General features: G+C 29.1%; 1 protein-coding gene across 2 annotated transcripts in view; it reads left to right on the top strand.

Annotated features, from left to right (window-relative positions):
• LOC129954722 (caspase activity and apoptosis inhibitor 1-like) overlaps window positions 1-25,369 on the top strand; it is a 418,487-nt gene that overhangs the window by 142,744 nt on the left and 250,374 nt on the right. The window lies entirely within an intron of this gene.

The following is a 25,369-nucleotide window of genomic DNA, read 5'->3' as shown; positions in this document are numbered from 1 at the left end:
TTTGGTTGTTTTAAATGAAAACTAAAAACTGGGAAAAATTGTTTTGTTTAACTACTTATTCGCACCTTCATTCGAACTGAAGCAATTGACAGTATTTTCAGTGTTATCACATTTGACTAAGTTTTTTTTTTCTTTCAAATATTTCTCTGGGAAGAAAAATATATATCCGTTGTTGTGTTGTTTTCCATTAAATATCGCGGATCCATTTTACCAGCATCCTGGAAGGAGGGAGAATTTTTGGAAAATAATTTTTGAAAATTATATCTTGTTTTCTTTTCTTTTTGTTCTTTTTTGCTCGGTTTTTTTATGCGCTTTATTTATTAATTAGGGGGAAAATTCAAGACACATCTTCAAGTCAACTGCAGATTAAGCTATAAAATTAGAAACATCTTTCTATTAAAGATGGATTCGCTTACATTTTTAATTCGCTTCAATTCTTTAATTTTTAAGTATCGAGGCATTTTATTTGACAATAGTATTCACTTCTTTAACGTCTGCTAAATTTGAGACATTTAAACGATATATGTATGCTTATTAGAACCGGATTATCCAATCCTAAAATTAAAATAAAGATATTTTAAAATTCGCATAGATATAAATTTTATCCCCTCACCTGCACTAAACCGATTTTGGAATCTGCTGATTTTTGGAAATTTCTTAAATATCATATACAGAATTTAACCTTAAAAATCACATCATAGAATTTTATTCACTTATTTTGTTATATTTTTGAAAATAAGACCATTAAATTCTCTGTAATAACATACTTTTCCAAGAACTACCATTTTTGATACATTAAATTATCCCTCATTCCGTGAATTTCATTTTCTCTACATTTTTCATCCTTGAGCAACAGTCGCAGATTTAGCAGCCACTGGCCAACGATGCATTAATCCATCCTGACATCTCCTTAGGCGGTCAGACCACCGACCACTTTATGTTTTCGATTTCTCTCCGTCAATCCCACCCATCACTTTAATTTCTCTTTCAACTCGCAGGTAGATGAGTCAGTTTACCGAACGCACCAGAAAATGCGGCCCAAACTTCCATTTAATTTCACGCACCAGTTCACAGAAAATCGCCAACGAATTATCGCCAACTCGCAAATTATTATTTTGAAAAGTTTTAAAACCTGCGGAAACATGAGGAATGGTCCACTGCTTTCATCATTAAAGATTAAACGTCTACGATGCAGCCAATCACATTCATTCATTGACCACCAGGGGGCGCTTTCTGACACGACCGCCGGGCGCCGATCCTGATAGATTTACGAGTTTTACAATGGGTAACAAATTGTGTGCACAGGAGTAAAAATTGATCTCGCGATCGCAGCAGTGTTTGATTCTGTTGCGAGAACACTCGGTGTTTGGCGATCTCCTGATTTAAATTCGAATTCGCCGCGGGACTGACCGCTCTTTTCCATAAACGGTGTATCTTTCCAATAAAATTTGGTCGCTAGTAACTGATCGGTTGGGGCTATTAGATTACTTGTTTGTTAATTATCTTCTGTTACTGGAAAGCGTCAGAATGAATTCTGGGAGTTCAATTTCGAAAGTGCGGATACAGTTTTAGATGATTAAGGGACATTTAAAGGGTGGGTGAAACTTTTAGAGTATTGATGGGTGTCATGAACGATTGCATAATCTTTTGGGCAGCAATGTGACAGATATAGAGAAATTGGTTATAATTTTGATGAGATAATTGTTGGAGCAATAAACTTTTAATTGCCATTTTCATTTTTCTGTAAAATGAACATTTCAAACTAGAAGACCAACTCGGTGCAGTTAAACAAACCTTAGATTTTGTAAGTGGCATTTTTGGCTTATTTAAATAATTACGGACATATGTTTTAAAATTTTTATCTTATTTTATGTAAATAAACGAATATCCCGTACTTTTCAAGAAATTCGCATTTATTTTTTTAAAAAAATCTTTTGTTAACTATGAGTTAAGAAAAGTTGGTTTTAAATTAAGATATGTGTTCTCATTAAAGAGCCCATGGTGTTCCATATTCTTGACTTTCCTCATTAGAAACAAATCTAGCGATTACACAATGGGTAATGCATAACGGTAAGAAAGTAAACCATCTACAGGATCAGTAGAGAATAAACGAATAGATAGACAAAAAGAAAGTTATTTTTAATAGCAGGGTGAACATTCTTAATATTACAACATTTGTGCTATCCAGTCCAAGGTAAAAGCTGAATATTTTCTTCCTGCTTTTTGGAAGTATAAATTTTTTTAAAATTGAAAATAAGTCAATGCCAAATAGTGGAAGAATTTAAAGAAAATAAATAAGAAGTCAAGGGGAAATTGAAGCAAAAATGATAGACATATAATTATAAATTTCCCTGCTTTGTAAAATTAAAAATGATCTGAAACTATGTACTTTTAAGGGATTATAAATTTCTCTGTAAGGATTCAAATCTGAAAAATAACCACGTTCTGGGGACCATTCTAGTTTAAATGGATAGGAATAGAATTTAAAACTAATTAAATTACTTGTTTTTAATGTTATTTAAATTATTTGTTTATTAATTTTAAATTGCTTGTTTTTTAATATTAGGATTCCCTAATTCAAAGATTACGTTTTAATCCCACTTTTTTAAGTGAATTTTATAATGTATTTAAGAGTTTCAAATAAGTAATATCAAAATATGTTTTGGTGCTCCTATATATGCTTATCTGTTTTTAAGAAAGTTGTATTTTTTATGCCATTTTGACCCTCTTTCTTCTCCATTTTTTGGCATTTTTTACCATCAGAAAAGGACACACCCTATAGTTTGGACATAGATTTGAATACTGCCAATACTATCTAGATATTAGTGAATTAATTCACTTGCCATTTAAATATTTCATTGAAATTTTTTTGCTTAAATTACTTAATAAAAGACATTTTTCCAAAAAATTACTTAACAAATGAATATTTATGATTAGTTTAAAAAAATGTTTTTTATTACTTTAAGTTAATAATTTTGAATAATGTATGCATAATTAAGTGATTTTTTTTTCAAACGTGTATACGTTCAAAAATGATTTCTTTCATTGGATTTTATATTAAATTAAACTTATAGTATGAGAGGTGATATATTCGATGCAAACTCAGTTTTTTTTTTCTTCTTAGGATTTACAAGTTTTTGTGCAATAAGTGGATAATAAGCAGATTTAATTATATATATATAAAAAAAACTCCTGTTCTCCTTGTTTATGCAAATCATTCAAATGTTTTATACTGTATTTTTTGAAAATTTGTCTTATTATAATTCATTCATTAAATTTTTAAAAAAGAATGCTTTGTTTCACGTTTTACAACAATTGTGTCTTTCAACTTTTAAAAGTTTTTTTTCCCCTTGAGGGCCTGTTTCTTGCCATGGGAAAAAAAAATAAAAAAATAAAGCAAGCTTCAAGAGGGAGGAAAAAAAAACATAAATTAATAATTTGTCGTTGAACGTAATTTCATAAAACGTCCCAAACATATTCAATTTAAGAAATTTTTTTTGTGTATATATTATTATTAACTCATTTGGCAGTGGTTTTTTCGCAAACACATTCCTATATTGATCTTCGTGGATGGTATAATTTCTTTATGTCCTATAATTAGATTTCTAACTATGAATATTCAAAATACATTCTTTTCGACGATTTGTTTTTCGCTATTTTATTTTACTCCCCTTTTTTCATTTAATTTTATTCCCCCTCTCCTCCCCCTTCGCCCTTGATGTTTGATGAAGCGAGGTTAGCTGTCTGCATCACGAAATATTTTCAACGCATTTACAAAATTAAACTGAATTAATTCATTTGCATTCTTAATTAGGAACAATTTGATAAGTTTACTGAAGCATGGAGACAAATTTGCTTAGTTGTTGTACTCGTACCAATGCGCGTAAAGATTGGAATCTCTTTTTAGAGCCCTTGCATTGCTTCAATTATTTTTGCTTTTTAAATGTGGACTCTTTTTTTTCAGTTTTTTTCCACTTTTCTTTCCATTTCTGTCATTTTATATATTTTTTTATTATTCATTTCTGTATTTTAACTGAGTACTTTGAGTTCGTAACTTAATTTCTCCCCCATGAAGGAAAATCTTTTTTTTTATTAATTTTTTTATCTAATTTAATTTTTTTATTTGTCTGTCTGCTTCTTCATCTCAGGATCGAAAATTTAAGTACTTTTTTCCCCCCAAACTTTTTTTTTTTAAATGGCGGTTAATAATAATAGAAAAAAAAGTGTTTTATTATCTCCGTGTTCGGTAAAAAGAACTGAAAAAAAACTATGAAGTGGGAAAAGACTGGACTTGCAATTATGCTGATTTTTAGGGAGTTAAAATGAAGTCTGATTAGTAATCTCGAAGATAACGAAATACAAACGAAAAATGGCAATGAAATTTTTTTTTGTAAGAACGCTAAATTATAAATCGGATAATGTTTGATTTTCTCTGATCTTATTATTCACCTGAGGTTTATTTATATGTAAAAAGAATAAAATTTTTAAATATAATTGAATTTGAAAATACAGATTAATTCTGAGAATAATTATAAAAAAGTAATTTTTTAATGGATTTTATTCTATTGGGAACAATTATTTAATTCGTGTCACAGTTATCGTATAGAAGTGGTATAAATTTTATCTCACAGTTCTTTAAACATCTTAGGAACTTTGATTTTAATATATTCAAAGACAAAGGAAATTTTAAATAATTTAATTTGAAAATATAGAATAAGAAAGTAATTATTTGTTTAATAGTACAATAATTATAAAAAGATTTTTTATTAAATAAAAATGAAACGAAAATTTAAAAAGGTTATTTGAATTATCTTACCGTTATTTTATTGAAAAGTACATTCTTGTGAAATTTTGTCCCCGAGCATAGAATAGATTTTCAGATGAAATGTTCTTTGAAGTATCGCTAATGTAAATCGGGATCATAAAAAAGGAACTCGTTTTTTTAGATATTTATTGAAGTTTTCACATCATTAAATTGTATTAATGCAATAACTAAAGCATATATTCTATTGTTATTTTTTAAAATTCAGCACATCATATCTATTACGTGATATGTTTTTTATTTACAGTCATTCAAATTTTTCTGGTGCCTTCGGGAGGGTCGGAGTATCTGTTTAAAATGTGTGTGTGTATTTTAGCAGTTGCACGGGAGGCATAATTTACGTACAAAGAATAAATCGTAAGAAATACGTCAGTCACGACACAATAGCGGAAGAGATCAACATTTTCCCTTTGAGCTATTTTACTATGAAGTTTTGATAGGAATTTCTTTGACACGTGTCGATTTACGAAAGGGAATCTTAGGTATCTTTAAACGAAATTTGTAAGCATTCAGGATTTTTATCCCTTCACTCGGAGCGTGAGAAAATGTTGGGAGTAGCAGTTTCATAGAACACGTGTAGAATTAATTAAATAAAAAGTGGGAATTGGATCAGGAAATAAGTGAAAATAGAAAATTTTAGAATGAAGTTAATATCGCTAAAATAAGATAAAAATTACGAAATTAATTAGGATTTAAATTAGCTTAAAAGATATCCTTACACACACACACAGTGTGTGTGTGTGTAAGGATATCTTTTAAGTGTATAATTCAATTATTACTTAATTTAGTGTATAATTCAATTATTACTTAATTTAGTGTATAATTCAATTATCTAAAATTAATGAACATCTTTTATGACAATTTTATTTAATATCCTTAATTAAGTTCAATTCGATCGTAAGTAATAATTATGTTTTAAACTACCAAATACTCAGATTCATGAATTTAAGTTTACATAAAACTGGAATCAACATTCAATTCAACGCGCATCTCAAAGGTAACCCTATTGTGGCCGAAAAGCGGACCTATTTAGAACATGGCTGAAACCCTCTTCTATTTCGGAATAATATTTCACATTAATTGAATCAATACACAATCGAGCTCTAATTCCAAAATACACTCATTGAGATGTGACTATTTTCACAGAAAACACTCCAAATTGTGTTTTCTGAAATTCAATACATTGCTGTCCATTGAATTTTGTATTGTGACATACTCACATTTATATTAAATTTTCCAATACCACACTCGGAATCCAGGAAATAGTGTTTCATCCCTAGCTGCATATTTCGTCAAACTACTGCCCGTCTTAATATAGAGCATATAACACTAAACCTTCCAATTTCCCATCCCATAATCTGTAACGAATGAAATTTCCCATTTTTCTTTGAAATGTAAGTTTTGTTCTCTCTTTCGGTCACTCATCGGGCAGCCTACTAAATTCATAAGTAATAAAACAACTACTTTTCATAGGTGAAACGGTAAAATAGGGAAATAAATAACAACAACAAAAGAAAAAACTTCTCTTTAGAATTGCAGAATAGCGAAATTAGTCCTCTAGTGGTACTGAAATTCAAATGGTGTGTTGTTAAATCATCTTTACCAGCCACTAGACAAAAGGGGAAGCATCTATCAGTACATGACGTGTTCAGTTCATAATAATGAAATCTTATCTAGAACACAAACATTTAATGCAGAATGCATCAGATTTTTTTTCTTTGCTTTCAATGTGATTTTAACTTTAAAATGAAATCTAAGATTCTTGAATAAGTTAAATTTAAATTTGCTGTATTCATAGTAATAAACCTGTCTTAGGTAACTCAAATATATATTCCTTGATGTTGTTATGTTCGGACTTGTAAATAATCATTATAGTAACTGATACTGCTGACTTAAAATACTGTTACGGTTACACATTTGGCTTTCATATGATTTTCATTTTCGAATTGTTGCCACATCATGCAGTTATGTCTTTGTAAGTACATCAAGTACTTATCACTTGAAAAATTAAATAATCCACAGATAATGTTTTATTGATGCACTCAGATGTAGGAAAGGTTAGCTCATGTAATATTATCAATATACAAAATGGCGAAGTTCGTCTCAAATATTTGTCGTATAGCTTCAGAAGGGGAGGTCGATTTAAAAAATGAAATCTGTAAATAACAGTGAAAGAAAAATAAATTACAATGGAATATCACTTTCAAAATAATATTTCAAAAACATTATTCATTAATAACTCGTGAGTGCAATCAATATATAGACTTAGATTATCGATGATGATTATATCATATCGATTATTATATCATATGAATTAAATTATATCACTATTAGTGACTCAGTTTTTAATGTTTTGCTTTTTTGCTGATATATTCAGTATACCTTTAACCATTTTTTAACATTATTGTTCATAATTATGTTACTTAAAGTAATTGCAACATAAATTTGCAATATAAACAATTATAATCTTTAAATACAAAATTCTGCAAATATTTGCCTCTCGATTAAACACCAAAATTTTTTAAACGTCTGTGTCTTTTTATGTAATAAATATGTTTTAAATTCTTTCATTTTTTTTTTCCTTTTTTAAGCTTGGATGTTTATTGAATAAAACGTATACCCACTTCGCACAATACCGTCATCGATTTATTATTTTTTTTTTTCTCCCTTCATGTTTTGAAAACGCCTTCGAAATACTGAAGCCTGTTGGAATTTCAGAGAGGAGGGTGGAATTTTTTTTCCCTTCTCATTAAACTTATTCTGCTCTGCGCTTCGAACAAAAATTTTTGTTTCGCATTTTTTGAAAGTTTTGCGCTCCACTTTTTTTTTGTTTGTTAGCCCGTCATTTTTCTTAATTATCTCAATTTTAAATTTAAAGCTAGAGAGAGAGAGAGAGAGAAAGAGATTCTTTAAGGCTATTAGTAGGCTTAAAAAGAAAAGCGTATTTTAACAAAAGTCCCGATAGCAGTAGCAAAAAAAAATTATTACTCGCGAAAATAAAAATAAAACGACGATAACAAAAATCTGATGCTTAAAACATTTATATTTATTGATTAAAATTACTTAAACGAAGCATCGCTTTATTAGTTTTTTAATTACGCCTTGAATATTAATGTCAGGCACATGAAAATATTTTAATTATGCATACCATTAAAAAGTTCGAAAAGGCTTTTTCGATTTTTTTTTCTGCCTTTCTTTTTTGCTAACTACTTCATTTCGTTACCGAAGATGGGTTGTTGGATGCTTTAGCGCTAAATAAAAAAGAGAAAAAAATAACTATATCTCAATAAGTAAAAAGCAAAGATGCTGCGCTAAGCTGCAGCAAGTTTATTTTTAGTTTTACTTTTTTATAATTAATTTTATTTTTAACGTTTAACATTCCTTATCTTCCGATGATTGTTAAAGTCGATATTGAATTTTTTACCCTCCTCTGATGCTGTATATCCGATTTTTTCGTTCTTTTTTCTCCATCGTCGAACATATTTGCTGCAAGTAAATTTTATACTCTTCTTCAAAAGTTCAGGGTTAATTTAGTTTCTCATGTCCAAATCGATTTTTTTTTTGGTGCGACCGTAAATGCTTGCGAAATTCTTAAGTAAAATTGCGCAAGAGGTTAAAAAAAATTCCAAAATGTCTCTATTGTATCTCTTTTAAAAAAATAGTTTATGCTCTGATAATGAATAAAGAGTGAACTGAGTTTTCAAACTGATTTATGAAGTAAGGGAAAGTGTTTATAATCTTTAAAATGTACTCTTCATTTCGTTAGTTACTAAGACTTTTTAAACCGAAGTATATGAAATTTTATGTGGTTGTTATTTACTATCCTATTTTTCTATTCTGTAACTGTTGTTTTATCATTCTGTAACATTATTTTCAGAGGCCTCAATAACTTGACAACTGAATCTGAGTAGATTATGGATTGAGTTTCGGTTTCATCAGGCATTCGTGTCTGCAGTGGACTATGGACACTGTTTAAGTGAAGTAATTTCTTCATGCTTAGGGATGTATTGTGGATGAGGATCAAAGTTTAAATATATTAATTACAAACATCTATGGCTTTCTAGATTGTCTGTGCATATTCAGTTATTTTAAACACTTTCCACTCATTTGATGCTATAATTATTATGAGTTTTAAAACAATTGGAAAATATTTTATATAATTGGGACTTTCGCTTTCTTATGTGACTGAAAAATAAGAATTGAAGTACTTTTCGACCGTATAGGAGTTTTTTATCATATTTACTCATTAGCAGTAAAATTAAATATGAAATACGTGGGTATACAATTTGACAGAAAATTAAAACTATCATATTGTAATTAAAGAATATACAGATTCCTACTATGGGAAATGTGAAATCTTAATGATTTAATTTTGAATTATCTACATCAACCTGTTTACAGTGGAAACAAATTTACTGGTTTAATTTTTTGTCCTAGGCAAATGGTTAAAACTTTTGAAATTAAGTCAGTTTAGGTGAGTTTTGGAAGGTAAGAAAATTTATATATCACACAGAATGATAAGATTTTTCTTATTTCTATCTACCTGAATATAAAACAAAATACACATATTTTTCGATGCTTTTTTTTGTCAAACAAAACGGCGAATAAATTATTGGCTTCCCTTACCTCGAACAGAATGTAGTCTTTTTTTTTTTTTTTTTTTGACTAACAGCTAATTGTTGACTTGAGGGATGGTTGGGAGATGTGTTTACTTCTCTCACCAACTTGAGAATATCGTCAGCTGATTAGTTGCGGGCAGGTAAGTAAGTATTCCTTTAACAACCTAAAATATCCGCCAAGTCCATTGCATTTCTAATGCAGTTATTCACTGTGATTATATTTTGCAATTGTAAGAATTGAAACACTGAAAATAAAATATTTTTATTTTCTTATTGTATACTACATTAAAATATGTATTTCTTTGCTATACAAAATTATTATGTCTCTATCCCAAATTCATCTTTCCCCTGCTTGAATCTACTTTGACTGTTTACTAGACAGTCCTGGTTGCTTCTCTATCTCCCCCCCCCCTTTTTTTTTCATCTTTTGAAATTTCTATTTGGACCTGTCAGTTCTTGTTTCTTGTTTCGGAATGATTTATTTATTTATTTATTTTTACATCATTAGAAGGATTGATAGAAACACATGGACGGAATTGCAGAATATTGGTTTTAAGGTCAAATGATTGTGATTAGGGGACCTTATTCATTCTGACATTCGTCTTGAATTGAAACATTCATATGAAATTTGCAAAAGTGATTTAAATAAGTTTTCTTAATCCCTTAACTGTTCTTAATTTATTGGATTTTGATAGTTGTAAGCAAAAAATAAACAATCTTCCGGCTATTTTACAGCATTTACTTCTTGTCTTAAAATTTTATATAACTCATTTTTTAGTACATAAAATCTGCTTCGTAAGTATATTTCATTTCAATTAAAGGGCAAAAAAATGTTTGCAGTTGATAATCAGTTTTATCTACAAAGAATTATAATGTTTTCAATCGAATAGGCTGAAGTTTGGATGAAAATAAAGGGCCATTTTTCATTTCTAATTGATTGATTTGATTATTTAAATTTATATAATAAAAAATAAAATTAAGAATTTATAGATAGCCCATCATGCTAGGCAATAAGAAAAGGTATTACTTTTGTAAATCTCTTTGTGAATCAAATATGTTCAGTTTTATTCTGATATAATTTTTATTTATTCTGCTATAAAAGCGTTCAATGGAGTAGTCTGAAATTCGTACAATGGTTTGTTTACATTTCACTGTTACTTTTCGACAAAAAATAATGAGAGCGATTTCTGTGCCACGTGCGTAAACGTTTTATATATAAAAATTTTCACAGTTTTTTTGAGACAAAAGGAATAAGAAAAATATGAAGAAAGATTCGAACCTCTTGCCCGAATTCATAATGTGTATTATTTTAACTTTGATTCGCTATTTGCATTTTAATTTTAAAATTCACTCTTCATTATATAGATGTCATAACGTGTACACACAAAAAATATTCATAATGTCATTGCAATGAGTATTAGTTCAATAACTAAATTATTGAAAGGAGTTGTCAAATATACTTAAAATATTGGTAAAAATTTAATTAGAGGTAAAAAATATACGGATTTCAAACTGATTTTATTGATATGCTTACTTTTTATTTGAAAAACTGTGTAAGAATGGTTTTTGTACAATAGGACAAGAGTTAGAGCACAAGAGAGCTCAAGATGATTTTAGTAATTTCTAAATAAATAGTAAATTTCTGAAAAAAACCTATCGTAATGGACATTTACTACTCAAGAAATAATTACGTGCCGAGTGAATGTGAAATTATAGGTCAGCCGATATGCCCTGTAGAACGTTTTGAAGGAGTCTTGCATCATGCATGCCACATTTTACAGATGTAATAATGTGTCAACCTGTAACCATTATCACATTAAAATTTGCAGTACAGGAAGGTTAATAGGCAATCTTTTTTTATGTTTATGTATGTCTTCTTTTATATGTTTTACGAATTCAGTTTTTTAATTACTTTCTTCAATGCAAATATTTATTAAAAGAGCAAAGAGTGTATTGTCATCATCGCTGAGTATTTATTTGTTGTTGTTTTTTTCAAATTTTTCTATAGATCTTATTATTTATTTCTATATAAATATTTAACAAATGTGAATAAAAAGTTTTATGAAGTATATATTTTTTTCTTCAAAATGTAATTTTATTTGGAAAAACCATTAATTTCTTTGCAGATTTGATTACATTTATTTCTCTAATTCAGCAAAGTGTTACGTCACGTCTTCCATTAACAGTTTAGAAAAGAGTGAGACATCGTCCTTTTTATAATATTAGATTTGCTTCACTACAATTATCCATGGTGTTATTATAATGAAACTATTTTTTTACATTTTGCGAGATAACTTATTTCAATTCACGTAATGATCCTTGACAATAAACTTAATGTTGAAGGCGTTTTTACACTTAGGTGTATCCTACTCGTAATTTAAGCTTATTACACAATAAATGCACCGGCTTTCCTTTTATATGCGTCACATTTTGGGAAAGCTGTCATCTCTGGGGGGTTCTGTTTTTCACTCGAACGTGGGTGGTAGTTATGGATAATGACTGGAAACCATCATTAGAATAAATGAGTTATTTCTTTTCTGTATTTTGCTTTGGTTTCTCTGTTAAAAATTGGTTGTGTTCGCATTTTGAATAAAGTACAAGTTTGATTTGCTTCAGGCTGATTCTAGCATGACTAAAAACATAAATAACTCAATAAATTATATCAACTGCATATTTCTAAAAGTGGCTTTCTGATCATTTATTTCATGCAAACATTTTTTTTTTTGTTGCATATGCTACCAGCTTTTTTAGTGTAATATAAATATTAATTACTTTAACAATTAATTAAGTTTCAGCAGTGAGTTCATAAAAGAATCGTAAATGTATTTATTTGGATTTAAAAGAATTATTTTAGAACGAGATTTTTTTTTGGTATTTAAAATCTAAAAGTCTTTTTTAAGGAAGGAATTAGTATGTTTAACAATATCCCTTATGAACCATGAGGATAAGTCTGTTTATACTCGTTCATTTGATTTATAAATAAAATTGTGATAAATATTTGAACAGTTTTATAATTTTATTATTGTCTGATAACTAACATATTAAGTTTAATTCTTATATAAAAGTAATGCATGTGTAATACTTATAGATAATCAGTACCTGTTCATATCATATCATATGAAAAAGGACAAAATCGAGTGAAAGTGGATTAAGTTGCCTGTGGTCTAAAATAAAATTCCTGTGTTTTCCAGAAACTAAAGTAACGCAAAAGGAAATAAAAATATTGCAGTGCTATCATTTTAGGAGCTGTAAATCAAAATTTAAAACAAGAGTTAAAATGAATTAATTTGAATTCGTTCAAAGTGTAAATGTAATTTTTTTGGAAGGCGATTTACGCTTGTATAATTTTAACCCACTCATTAATGTCTACAAATTGCTTTAAATTCCTTCTAGCTTATATATATATATGAAATTTTATTTTAATTTTGCGTAACTGCTTTCAATGAATATCTGATTTCTCAGTAAAGATTGGATTTTACATGAAAATTCAGACTAATTTTCGAAAAATGCTTATATTGATTATTTTCTGAGGTTGAAAGTATTGGGAATTTCTGATGTAATATTTAAATCCTTGATATCAGTTTCAAAATGAAAAATATATTTACGTCTCCATATAATCAATTTACTATAACAAAAATTATTCTATTGTGTAAAAAATTTGTCATTTGGCAAATAAACATTTAAGTTTGATTCTACATAAGTAGATTTTATTATTTTTTTTACGAAATTATTATGAAAAGTATCATTTTTTGAAATGCTGACTGATATGTATTTTCTCTGTGAAAATAAATAATTTCATTTAAAATAATTTATGGCATAAAGGAATAAAACTGTGATAAATAAAACTATTTTTATGATAAAAGCACATAGTAATACCGTATTGATGAGATCTTTTGATTGCATATTAACCTACCAATTCGTTTTTCATTTTAAAAGGTTTTTGTTTCTTTATTTACTAAGAATACTTTCTTGGGTTATTTTAAAACATTAGTTTTTGAATAATATTTTTAGGATTTATTTTAATTTCTGCAATTGATATATTTCATACGCATGCATTTAACTATGTTCCAAAATTATTTTTGTTACACAAATAAAATTATATTTCCATTTCATTTATACTGCAAACTTAGCAAACAGAACATTTCTGGACAAATAGTTTCAGAAATGTTGTCATTACATTTTACGGTTATATGATTTCAAAAAAAAGTTCACTTGTAATATCATATATGTATTAAAATATTTTTTTACCTTTTTTGCGAAATTTAAATTAATGCTGTTCTTCATATTTTCGAATTATTTCAAAGAAAAAGATCATGCATTTATTTAATAAAAAACGAAAACTATCTGGGGCTAAAATTTGGAGCACGTGTTAATGTATTTTTGTTTTCGATATATTTAACAGGAAGTTTCCTGGAAAACTTATTAGCAGAAAGAGAAGAGGAAAAATTTCACACATGCGTGTCAAATTCTTTTTACTTCTAATGTAAAACCATGATCCCTGAAGATGCCTTTAAATTCAATTGGTGTAACAAATGCATTTATCCGCATTTATTTGTTCAACTGAGTAACACAAATAGCTATAATTCATTGTTTCTAAATGCTTTGCGAAAAATAATTGACTGAAAGTATTTTATTCTAAACTGCGCTAAAATTTCAAAGAGAACGGAGTGAAAAAAAATGACAAATTCTATTAGGATTTGTTCAAGTTTATTTGTATTTTTTTCTCCCTCCTATTCCTGTCTGCATCGTGGGTCATCGTTGAAAATTCATTAGCCGAATTAGATTTTGGAAGCAATTTTTTATTCGTAATTCTATTTAGGTAAATGCATTAAAGTTTTCTGGAAAATGTCTCTTTTATCTGGAAAGAGAAGGTTTTAGTATTTACAGTATCCCATTACTGCAGTATAAATTAATTTACAAACTACGGTTTCATTAGTTTTCTTGCCATTGAGGTTAGATTCTTTATCGTGACATATTCCTCCTACGGTTTGTAATTTTTATCCTTTTATACTGCTGGGAGATTGAAATTGTAGCTCTCTCTTTATTGTGTTTAGAATAATTTGAAACAGCGGCATTTTAAATTAATAATTTAGCATCGTTTATACAGAACTCAATTTAAGTTCGAACTAAATGTATTTTTGAATTAGTATCGATGTGGGAAAAAAATCATAATTAAATGTAGCTGAATTTTATTATATTATCTAAACTTTATTTCGCGTTTAATATTTTGTGGAAATTCGAGAAGTGGTTTTAATTAAAGGTTTCCATGGTTTGAAGATTTTTCCTTAACTCTGAAATGTGTGCCCATAAGTTTGTCCATAATGATTTATAATATTTTCTCTTTTTAATCTTTTCATGATTTCCGATTTCTTTAAGGTGTTCCCTTTGGTACATATTTTTAAACATAGTAGTGCGGAGGATGAATGACTTCCAATATTGGAAATTTTTAAAATTTTTAATGGTGTAACAATTCTAATTACTCTTTTGTGTTGTTTCATCATTATAAAGTGATGTAATTAAGAATGTTCCTTAATTGAATAACAGCTCAAGGAAATATTAAAAAAAAGTACATGTATGATGATTCCAATTACAAATATCTGGATTTTTTTCTTGTAATCTAATAGAGATTTAGAGACTAGAATTACTTTATTCATTTTTAAGTGTTGGTAATGTAATGTTAATATTGGTTTTAATAATTGAAAGAAAGATTTTTTTTTATGAAATTTTAATTTATTAAAACTGTTCATGAGATACAGAAATTTGATCTTCGTCGATTTAAGTTTCATTTTCATTTTTCAGATATCTCAGTATTTGATTGTGATATTGTGCAAAGCGTATAGGATTAATTAAGAATGTGAATTTATAGCAAAATTTACATTTTTTTTAAAGAAAAAGAGTAATAATTATGTTTAAGTATCAGAGGAGTACGCTTACCTGTATATTCTTTTGAAGTCAAGATGAAAGAGCAACAGTGAATCAAGTTACATAATTTTATTTCCTGTAAAACTAACAAAATTCACGTCATTTCTGTAGGAAAGAAAAATAGTTTGTAATGCAAAAGTTATTGTGGATGGCTTCTGATAAGTATTTTAAAGGTGAAATTAAATTTTTAAAAATTGATTAGAATGTAATTCAAGCATGAATTGCCCTATGTAGTGGAAAATGTTACTTATTTTATATATTATTATATATTATACTCATATATCACATATATTAAAAATAGCTTTAAATAAACAAAAATAATGACATTTTTGACTACAAAGCATGCATACATGCAACCACCTTCAATTAAAAGAAACGAATGTGGACGAAAGAATACCCTTAAATTGGGATTTGTGAGATTAAAACTGATTTAAGTATATTATCATGCATACGTATTATATAATATAAATAGGATTTATTCAATATGAGGATGAAATATACAATTTAATTAAATATTCTTTAGACGTATATGCTGAAAATGCGAAAAAAAATTTTAAGCTTATTTGGATGGTGAACCAACCAAATCTCATTAACATTAGTCAAATGCAGACAATTGTATTCTTGGCAATCAATTAGCTGAACGTTGCCAAAGCGAATTACTTTCAATAGAATGTTTTTTTTTTCTATACAGAGAGTCGTTTTAGAGTATTTTTTTCATAATGTAAATCAATTTTTGAGGATTACTTTTGAGATACGCAAATCAGATATATATTTTTACATTTCTTACAAGTATTACATTCCAGCGCATATCTTCAGAAAAATCAAGTCTCGAACGTGAATACTTTCTACATTGAAGAAGAGCTCTTTCACGAAATCTCTGCGGATCAATTAATAAGTTTATTCTTCTCCTGATAATGCCTAATGTTGACTTATATTTAAAACTTATTACATATCTATATAATTTAATATTACTATCCCTTAACCCTATAGGCACGGAAATGTCTCATATCGCTGCTCTTGACAGAGCCCTTGATGAAAAGTAATTCACTAATTCAAGAAAAATTATTTCGGGATTTCAAACACTAGAATTCTCTTACTAGCCGGTTTGGAAGATTTAAACACTTATTCCGCAAGTAAATTTCTTCTTTAAACCGAATATTTCCTGTGAATGTAAGTGTCATTGACACTAAATTAGAGGCAGAGGATCAGAAGTCCGTCTGATGGTATAGAGTAGAAATTCTGAGAACATTTAGTTGGTTCTAATATTATCTTCAACATCTGAAAACGATTCATAATTACGAGATCATTCCCAAAATAGTCTTCGAGTTGCTTCGAAACGGATCTTTAACTAAATTAAACTAACCTATTTAGAAGTTTTATGGCATTTTATTTCGTACCTAGTTTTATTGCAATTCAAATTTGTCTTTGAATTTAAATTAATTTACTTAAAGAATGATTTTAGATAAAGGGGTTTAAAAAGAAATTCCCTCATCCGTATTTTGAAGAAGGATTGTGATTCAGTGGTCGTAAAGATAATTTCATAACAGTCACAATTCAGACGAACTCAACTTTTATGGTCAACTTGTTTGGTTATATTTTAGGAATGATGTTTCAACGATTAAAAGATATCGTTATCCAAATCAGTTTTGTTACATTACTTCAGAATAAAAACATGGTTTTCTATTTCTATAATATCCAATTAAATAGATGGAAGCAACAGGCACAGAGGTTTGAATGAAATCTTTGAATGCTGTAAATCTCTGATGCTGAATGCTTCATAAATCTCTGATTTATGAAGCATTATGAGAATAGTAAAAATAAAACTTCTTGAGGCTTGAGAAAAGCATTATTAATTATTATTGTTTTGAAGAGTTCTCTATAATCAGTACCCTATATGGGTGCAATAAATTAAAATTACGTGTATAATGGAATTAAATGCCGGACAATATTAGTTTTGAGCTACTAAGCATATTGAGAACAATAAAATCATACTTTTTCCAAAGCTTGCTAAAAGCAAAGAAATCTGTATGTAAATATCGATCATTGATTTTGAATAAGCTTTGTTTATTGATTTATTCGCTCATCCAAAGAGTAAAAGTACAAAGCTTAATCTTTGAGAAAAGTATTATTGTTATTACTTATTACCCTCTTCCCCTAACTTTGTTCCGATAAGATAATTCAAATTAGCTTCTCGGCTTTACTTTGGGAAAGACACTGCAATGCATTGTGGTGCACACGTGCTAAATTTTAAATAAAGCGTGTAAATCTCATTGTTCCTACCCCAAACAAACATTTCCATTCTTTAAACCATTTCCTTTTGTACACATATATCTAATTACATAGCGTTGATATTTCACTTTGAAAACTGAGGCGAAATGAAGGAGAAAATATCTGATCGAGTTCCAATCCCTTTTCCTCCTTTAAAGAAGAGCTAACTAGTTTAAGCGATAAGGAACTTGGTGACAACTGTCTTCAGTTCGGAATAAGCAAGCCATATGCAGATCTAAGCAGCATCTTTATTTTTAAGTCTTCCCTCTCCTCTCTGTGTACTTATGTATTGGTGTCAAGATACCTGCAGTTCATTTATTCCTTATTATTCGTGAGACAAATACTCGGAGAAGAGAGTCCCGCTTTTCAATGACAAAAATTCACTTTAAAACAAAGCCTTAATTTTCATTGCACGAAAATCTGCTAGAGTTGACAGTTTTAATTCAATAACTTTGTGGGGCCTTATTCCACCTTTTACAAAACACAATACTACTACTACCACAAGCTTATTCATCAAGATATTATTAAAACCTTTTCCCTCCTCAGACAATGAGGAGTTTGAGGGGTGAGGAGGGAAAGGAGAGAGAGAAAAGCTTTTGTATTAAAACCAACTGCACAGCGCGCGCTATTTTAACTTGAAAAATCTTTCATTTCTATAAAAGGCCCCTTTTAGAAAGCGCTTTACTTCAACCCATTGTTTCAATTCAAGAGTGGAAATTGATGAACAGACGTTAATTTTTCGTCGGTGGGAGAGGGTTGGGGTTTTCTCGAACGTCAGCTGTTTTTCCCCTCGCGATACAAACCCCTTTCGTCTCGAAAATCGCGATAGGGCGGGAAAAGTGATTCAAGTCCAGGTATGAGTTTCCTAGGGGATTCCCCCTTTTGAAAATATCTTTTCGAACGCGGATATTTTAAAAGAGTGCAGAAAGGATCGATCGTTTTGAAGTCGGAGGAGACAATGGAACGGGAGACGTTCGGATTTCCTTCCTTCTGCGTGACTAATTAAAGTTATTAACTTCTGATATTTTTTTTTCCTCGTTCGATGTGAATGCTCTTTTTTCAAAATTTTGTTCAGCTTGTTTTTTGTAATACTTTGCAGACTTAATAATTTTAAAGTCGAAAATGAAGATCATGCAAAATGCATATATTAATATTTTTTTAAAGGTTTTCTAGCTACGTTTCTACAGTTACTAGCACAAAGAGTTTTTTTTTAATGTAAAGGTTGATATGGCAGCTAAATTGGCTTCTACTTTCTTGCCAACACAAATTCCTATTTCTGATTATAGAATTATATATTTCACATTTTGCATTCTAAATGGCAAACTCAATGGGACGCACAGATTCGTAATAAGTTTCATACAATTAAGCCAACAAAAGATCTCTGGCCTACTTTACATAGCAGAAAATTGGACACAATTTTAACTAGGTTGAGGATTGGACACACTCGATTCACCCACCGTCATTTGTTGATCGGGTACCCAACACCATTTTGCTCAATTTGTCACGGTCCTATGTCTGTTTCACACATTCTTGTAGGATGTCCACAGTTTTCTTTATAGCGTCTTGCATATTTTCAGAAATCTCATCCTGATTTGGGCGAGTTGCTTACCGAAACTCTGGTCGTTAATCTTTTTAGTTTTCTAAAAAAATATTGGCTTTTATAATCATAATCAGTGGTGGCCAAAATTGTGGACGCTTTTGAAAATCGCTATGTTTTCTAACTTCATATGCTTATAGGAAAAGTTACATTTCACAAAATGCAAACTCTTACATATCATTTTAAAGAGAATTTAATGCTGATTTCAATACAAAAAGCAAAATTCAAATATTTTCAATACAAAAAAGTTATTCTTACTTTAATCTGAATAACAAACGCAGTGATGAAGTGGATTGTAATTTCTGACTTTCATGACTAATCACTGTTCTTATTCTGGGAACAATAAAATGTTAATAACTACCAGAAGAAGATGGCATCATGTTTAAAGTTGGAATAAGTCATTATTGTGCTTTTTTCTATAGAAGGAAGACTGTTTTTTATGTAATCAAATCACAAGTAAGAAATTTTGTTAAGCTTTTTAATATTTAATAGGAATTGTTGTAAATATTTCTAATATTTAGTCATGAAAAAATGCCATCAAATAAAATAATAGATTAGGCACTTAGAAAGAGAACTAAGATTATTATGTTACATGAATGTGGTCTTTCCAGTGCTGAAATTCCTAACAGGTGGGTGGTTCAGTAACTACATATGGCGTCCGAAAGTTTTATTTACGATACCAGGAGACAAATTCAATAAAAAACAAAGAAGGAAATGGCTGAAAAAGGTACACCACATCTGTTCATGACAGAAGAATAAAAAGGCTATGTCTCCATGATCGAAGAATGTCATCAGCGGCCACCAGAAGTGAATTGAATGACGCTGGCATTTACATGAGTTCAAGAACAATTAGGAGAAGATTATTAGATGTTAGACTAAGAGGTAGAATTCAACGATAAAATTTACAGCAGTGTATAAAAAGATTACAGTGGGCAAAAGAACACATTAATTTGCCAAATGATTAGTGGTTACAGGTTATACGGAGTGATAAAACAAAGATATTGTTATTTGGTAGCGATAGCAAAAATAGGTAAGACATAGAATAGGCAAAGAGTTACATCCTGACTGCATTCAGGCAACTGTGAAGAACTCAGTTAGTGTAATGATTTGCTCATGCATGTCAGTAGACGGTATTGGTATCTTTCATGTTATCGATAGGACATTAAATGCAAGAAAATACATTGACACTATTCTAGAGCCAAAACTTACTCCTTCCATCAGTGATCTCTTTCCCAACAATGCATCATTTATTTTTCAGTAGGATTCAGCTCCTTGCCATAGAGCAAAAATATAGAAAGTGTGATTTAATACAAAGAGCATTGTTATCATGGCCAGGAAACAGTTCTAAAACTCAAAATTATTGAGAACTTATGAGAACGTTTGAAAACTCTTATATGTATGAAGCGTTCATCAAATAAAAGAGGATTAATTAAGTCTATAATTGTTTCCTGGCATGAAGCAATAACAAAAGAAGAGCTTAAAATTGTCGTCAGCTCAATGAAACATCAGAGTGAGGCTGTAATAAAAAATAAAGGCTACCTTACTAAGCACTGATAACTCACTGCAGTCATCAGCATCTACTGCATCTCGATAATTATTGCCTTTCTTTTTTTGTATTGCAAATATTTGAATTTTGCTTTTGGTATTGAAATCAGCCTTAAATTCCCTTTAAAATGATATGTAAGTGTTTCTATTTTGTGAAACGTTATATTTTCTATAAGCATACAAAGTTAGAAAACATTAAAAGTTTCAAAAGTGTCCACAATTTTGGCCACCACTTTAATTATTACCCGCGCTTTTATGTACTGTACCATACTATACATCATTGTTGGGCTTTTTCATGAGTCACTGTTTTGCGCTTTTAGATATTTTGATTTCGTAAACATTCCACGTTTTGATTTTATTATAAATTGATACAAATATTTAACTTTCATGAATGTGGCGCATCTTGGCCAAACATGGCTTTTGTGCCATGAAAAACAAACTCAACTTAATGTAAAAAAAACAAAAAACGACTAAGCATAGACGATCTCTTTCGTTAACGTAAAATTAATTATTATATGGGATGTTACAAAAATGTATACAAACTTTGAAAAAAATATTACGTCAATTATTTAACAATTTTAGTTTAATGGCAGTTTAAGTTTTAATTGGTGAAAATAACAAATACTTTTAAATAAAGGAAACCGAACTTTATATATAACCTCTCCCATTTAATTCATCGGTTGAGTTTTTAGTGATTTCGTGCTCTGTTTTTCAGTGGTTATTTTAATCAAATCCTTCGAATACAGAGAACGTGACAAAGCATTCAGCATTTTGTTATTAACATATTTTTGGTTGATTATTTTTACTGCTGCTACATTGATTGATTTCCTAATTATTTTAAAATCTCTAAAATAATATGCAACTACAAAACAAGTCAAACACTGTAAACATTGGTTTCAGATTTCAGTTCTAAACTTATTTTGTTTGTTAATCTGCTTTTCGCAAGAAAAAATAGTATTAATTTTCTTAGTTATTATATATTTTCTCCATTGAGTAAGAAAAAAATAGCTTTTATTTAATTAGTGCTCTGTATAACAAATGATACACTGTTTACAAGAAAAGCTCTAAATTGGGCTCGTTTTTTTTTGTAATTTTTAAGAACGAAAGAGGATATCTACATAATCAATACATTGGTAGAGAAAAACGAAACTGAAAACAAAATTTAATACGTACATATTTTTTTAAAAATCGATAATTATGTTTATTTAAAGTATATCACGTTAAATAAATGCAATTATAATCGTTTCTTCCTTCTAATTGAAACGTAATGTAATTGAATTTTTTATATTTTGATCATCATATTTTGAAACAACATCTCCCAATATATTTAACTGAAAATTCTGTTTCTATTCTTTAACTTTCTTTATAATACATGTATGAATAATGATTTATTATGAGTTATAAATTCAAAAAGAGTATTTTGTTCCAAATTATTCCATATTTTATGTTTTCTATTGAATACAAAAGTCGTCAGATTTTTTGGATGTCAACCTATAATGCTTTAGATATTGTTGAAGATTGGAAAGAATATTAAGAAATTGGGATATAAAGTTGTAAACTGCTATTATGGCAACTATCTGATATATATCGACACTTAACTAATACGGATACTATCTTTTTAACTGAAATTTTGAAATAATAATAAATTTTGTTAAATAGAAGATACTTTTTTCTTGCAATTTTCTCAAAATCAAATTTTTTTTAGTTTAATATTATTCCACTCAATTCATATTCACGTGACGTACGTTAAATAGACCGCTACATTTGAATTTCAAATGCATTGCACGTTCAACACGTTCTACAGGCGGCAAACGTTAGAGCAATTATATGTTAGATGACCGTGGTGTTTATCACGTGACTGTGACATCACATGAATCAACACCATTCATATTTTGTATCTAGAAAATATTTATGAGGTAATTTTAATTATAGTGATGCAATAGCTGAGTTAACATGGTCATAATTTCTTAATCAAATGCTTAAATAAGGCGAGTTAAAATTTTACTATATTTACTGAAGTTTCAAAGAATAATTCTGATTCTGATTCTGACATGGTATTGAGTAACATTTTTATATGATTCCTATTTTCACTGGAAGAAAAAGTAGAAAATGTGACTCATTCATGTTTCAATAATTCATTAATAAACAACGCCTTCTCTCGAGCTGCTGGAAGTTGAAAACGTTTTTTTTTTCTTCTTCTTCTTCTTTTTTTTCACCTCTTTTTATTTTTCTTTTCTTTTCTTCTCTCTCTCCCTCTCTCTACCTGCTGATTAGAGAGATGGTAGTTGCAATTCTATCAAGGATGCATTATTGACATTATAATGTTTTTTTATGATGAAGCATCAACACATCCCAATTATGATATTACGCAGTTTCAAATCGCATCGTTAGGTGAATGAAATTTGATGTAGAATTTTTGTTACAGCCTGGAAGGACTTCATTGCTGTGTTGTATTCTGATTTTCCGTGTCTTTTTAAAATAATTTAAAGTTGAGCACTGCAAACTGTATTTTAGTGCTGTCTGACTTAGATAAAAATAAAATGATAAACAGAATATAAAAATGCGAAATCTGAATCTTTCAGTTCTAAGGCGATCATCTGACCGATAGAGCAAACGTTAAAGCAAGCCAATTCCAAAGTTTTATAATGGGAATTACGAAAAATAAATATATCAGAATATTTTTTTTCTCGACTTTATTTTCATTTTAGGATCTTACAACATGTGATCGAATATTGGTAAATCTTTGCTTATGCAGTAAAGTATTCTCAATTGACAGTGAATAGATATCTAAAATAACGTTTCACCTAAAGATTTAAATATTTTTCAACAGATTTAAATATTTTTCAATAGCCAGAAGTAACACGGCAGTCAAAACATGAAACATTATCATGCTTTATACGGACTGTAAGTGCGGAATTTAAGGTTTTAATATTTTTTAGATATTTATTATTAAATATCTGTATATTCTTAGATAGATAAATAACACTTTTTTTATTTAGCCTCATTAATCAACAAGAAAAGTAAAACGCATGAAATAAAAATCTACAAAAGTATCTCTTACATTACAGTTTGTTCCAAAATTTAATACCGACTGCAAATTTAGTTTAAAGACCTCGTATCATATTTCAACGGTCTAGTTTTGTTTGATCATTTTTGAGGGATCTTGGGTCACGTTGGCAATGTTGGCAACGAGAAGGCAGATAGCATAGCTCGATCGACATCAATTTTAAATCATAGTATACCATATACTGTGTGCAACAACGCATTCTTGCCCAGTGGCAGGAATCTTAGAGCTGCCGAATAGGTAACAAACTCTACATCATCATATCTATTATTAGCACATGGCCGACTACACCTCTTCCTCAAGCTGATGTGAAACTGACTCGAATTGGCCGTACTCATTGCACCCACAAGCATTTGTTCATTAGGGATCCGACTCTGATATGCACCATATGCAAAATACTAGAGTCAGTAGATCATATTTTAACAAAATCTCCCAATTTCTACTCCTTGCACTATACTTTTTTGATACTACTGTTTTGGTTTTGAAAGAATTGTTGGGGAAAAGGCCCTACCCACATTTGTTTGCTTTTTTGAAACATATTGATTTTTATCTAAAATCTAAAATTATTTTTCCTACCTTAGCCTTTGTTATGTGTTTGAGGTTTTTATATGAATTTTCGATCCCATTTGAACTTTTAATATCGTATTATTTTTATTCCTTGCACGTAGCTATTAAAGATTTGTTCAATATTTTTTAATCTTGCATCATTGTACTCTTGTTTAAGATTTTTACATTCATGGTTTTATTTGTTTAATCAGATGTGTGGCGCAGCTTAGCCAGATATGGCTCTTGTGGCAGTAAAATTCAAATTCATTTGTTTTATCATACTTACAAACAGATACAATACCGAAAAAGTTTTTTTTTTTTTAATCTCATAGAGATCTAAAACATCGAAACTCATCAAAATCTCAAAGTATTAATTTTTAGGAATTTTTGTCATGTTGTTATCTATGTAAACTTCGTACCTGAAAAAGTGTAAAACTCCAAATTACTCTGACTAAAAGGGACAGCTGTGAATTAGAAAAGCAGTGCCATCGCAAAATATCAAGCTACCATTCAAGTGTTTGAGACTTGTAAGTAACTTTATTTAATTCTTGTTGATAAATCAAGAACTTCATAGAAGGAGTTTTTTTTGCTCTGTTTAAATGTTATCGAGAGCTGTGTACATTATTAGTAATTTATTATTAAAATTATTAAAAAGCGTACATTAAATGAAAATATAGTTTCTCTATGACATAACCACTCCGTAGTCAAAGTTATTCAACTTGGCATGGATCTCGATGTGCTGTGAATTGAGTGAATTCTTTAACTCAAAAGTTCTAAATTTCTGGTTATTGCTATTGTTATTAAATAGCTGCATAATAAATTTAACTGCCAATTAAATATGGGAGGGCTTTTAAAATACGGAAAAGTACATAATGAGTATAGCAATAATATTTAAATGACGTGAGAAAAAAAATGAGAGCATTATTAAGATAATTTTACATAAAGTATTTGTATGAGCAATACACGGAATTATGTTGAAGTGGTGG

The sequence above is a fragment of the Argiope bruennichi genome, chromosome 2, assembly GCF_947563725.1.
Source record: "Argiope bruennichi chromosome 2, qqArgBrue1.1, whole genome shotgun sequence".
Taxonomy (NCBI): domain Eukaryota; kingdom Metazoa; phylum Arthropoda; class Arachnida; order Araneae; family Araneidae; genus Argiope; species Argiope bruennichi.
The sequence above is the reverse complement of the archived record's forward strand: the minus strand, read 5'-3'. Positions and strand labels throughout refer to the sequence as shown.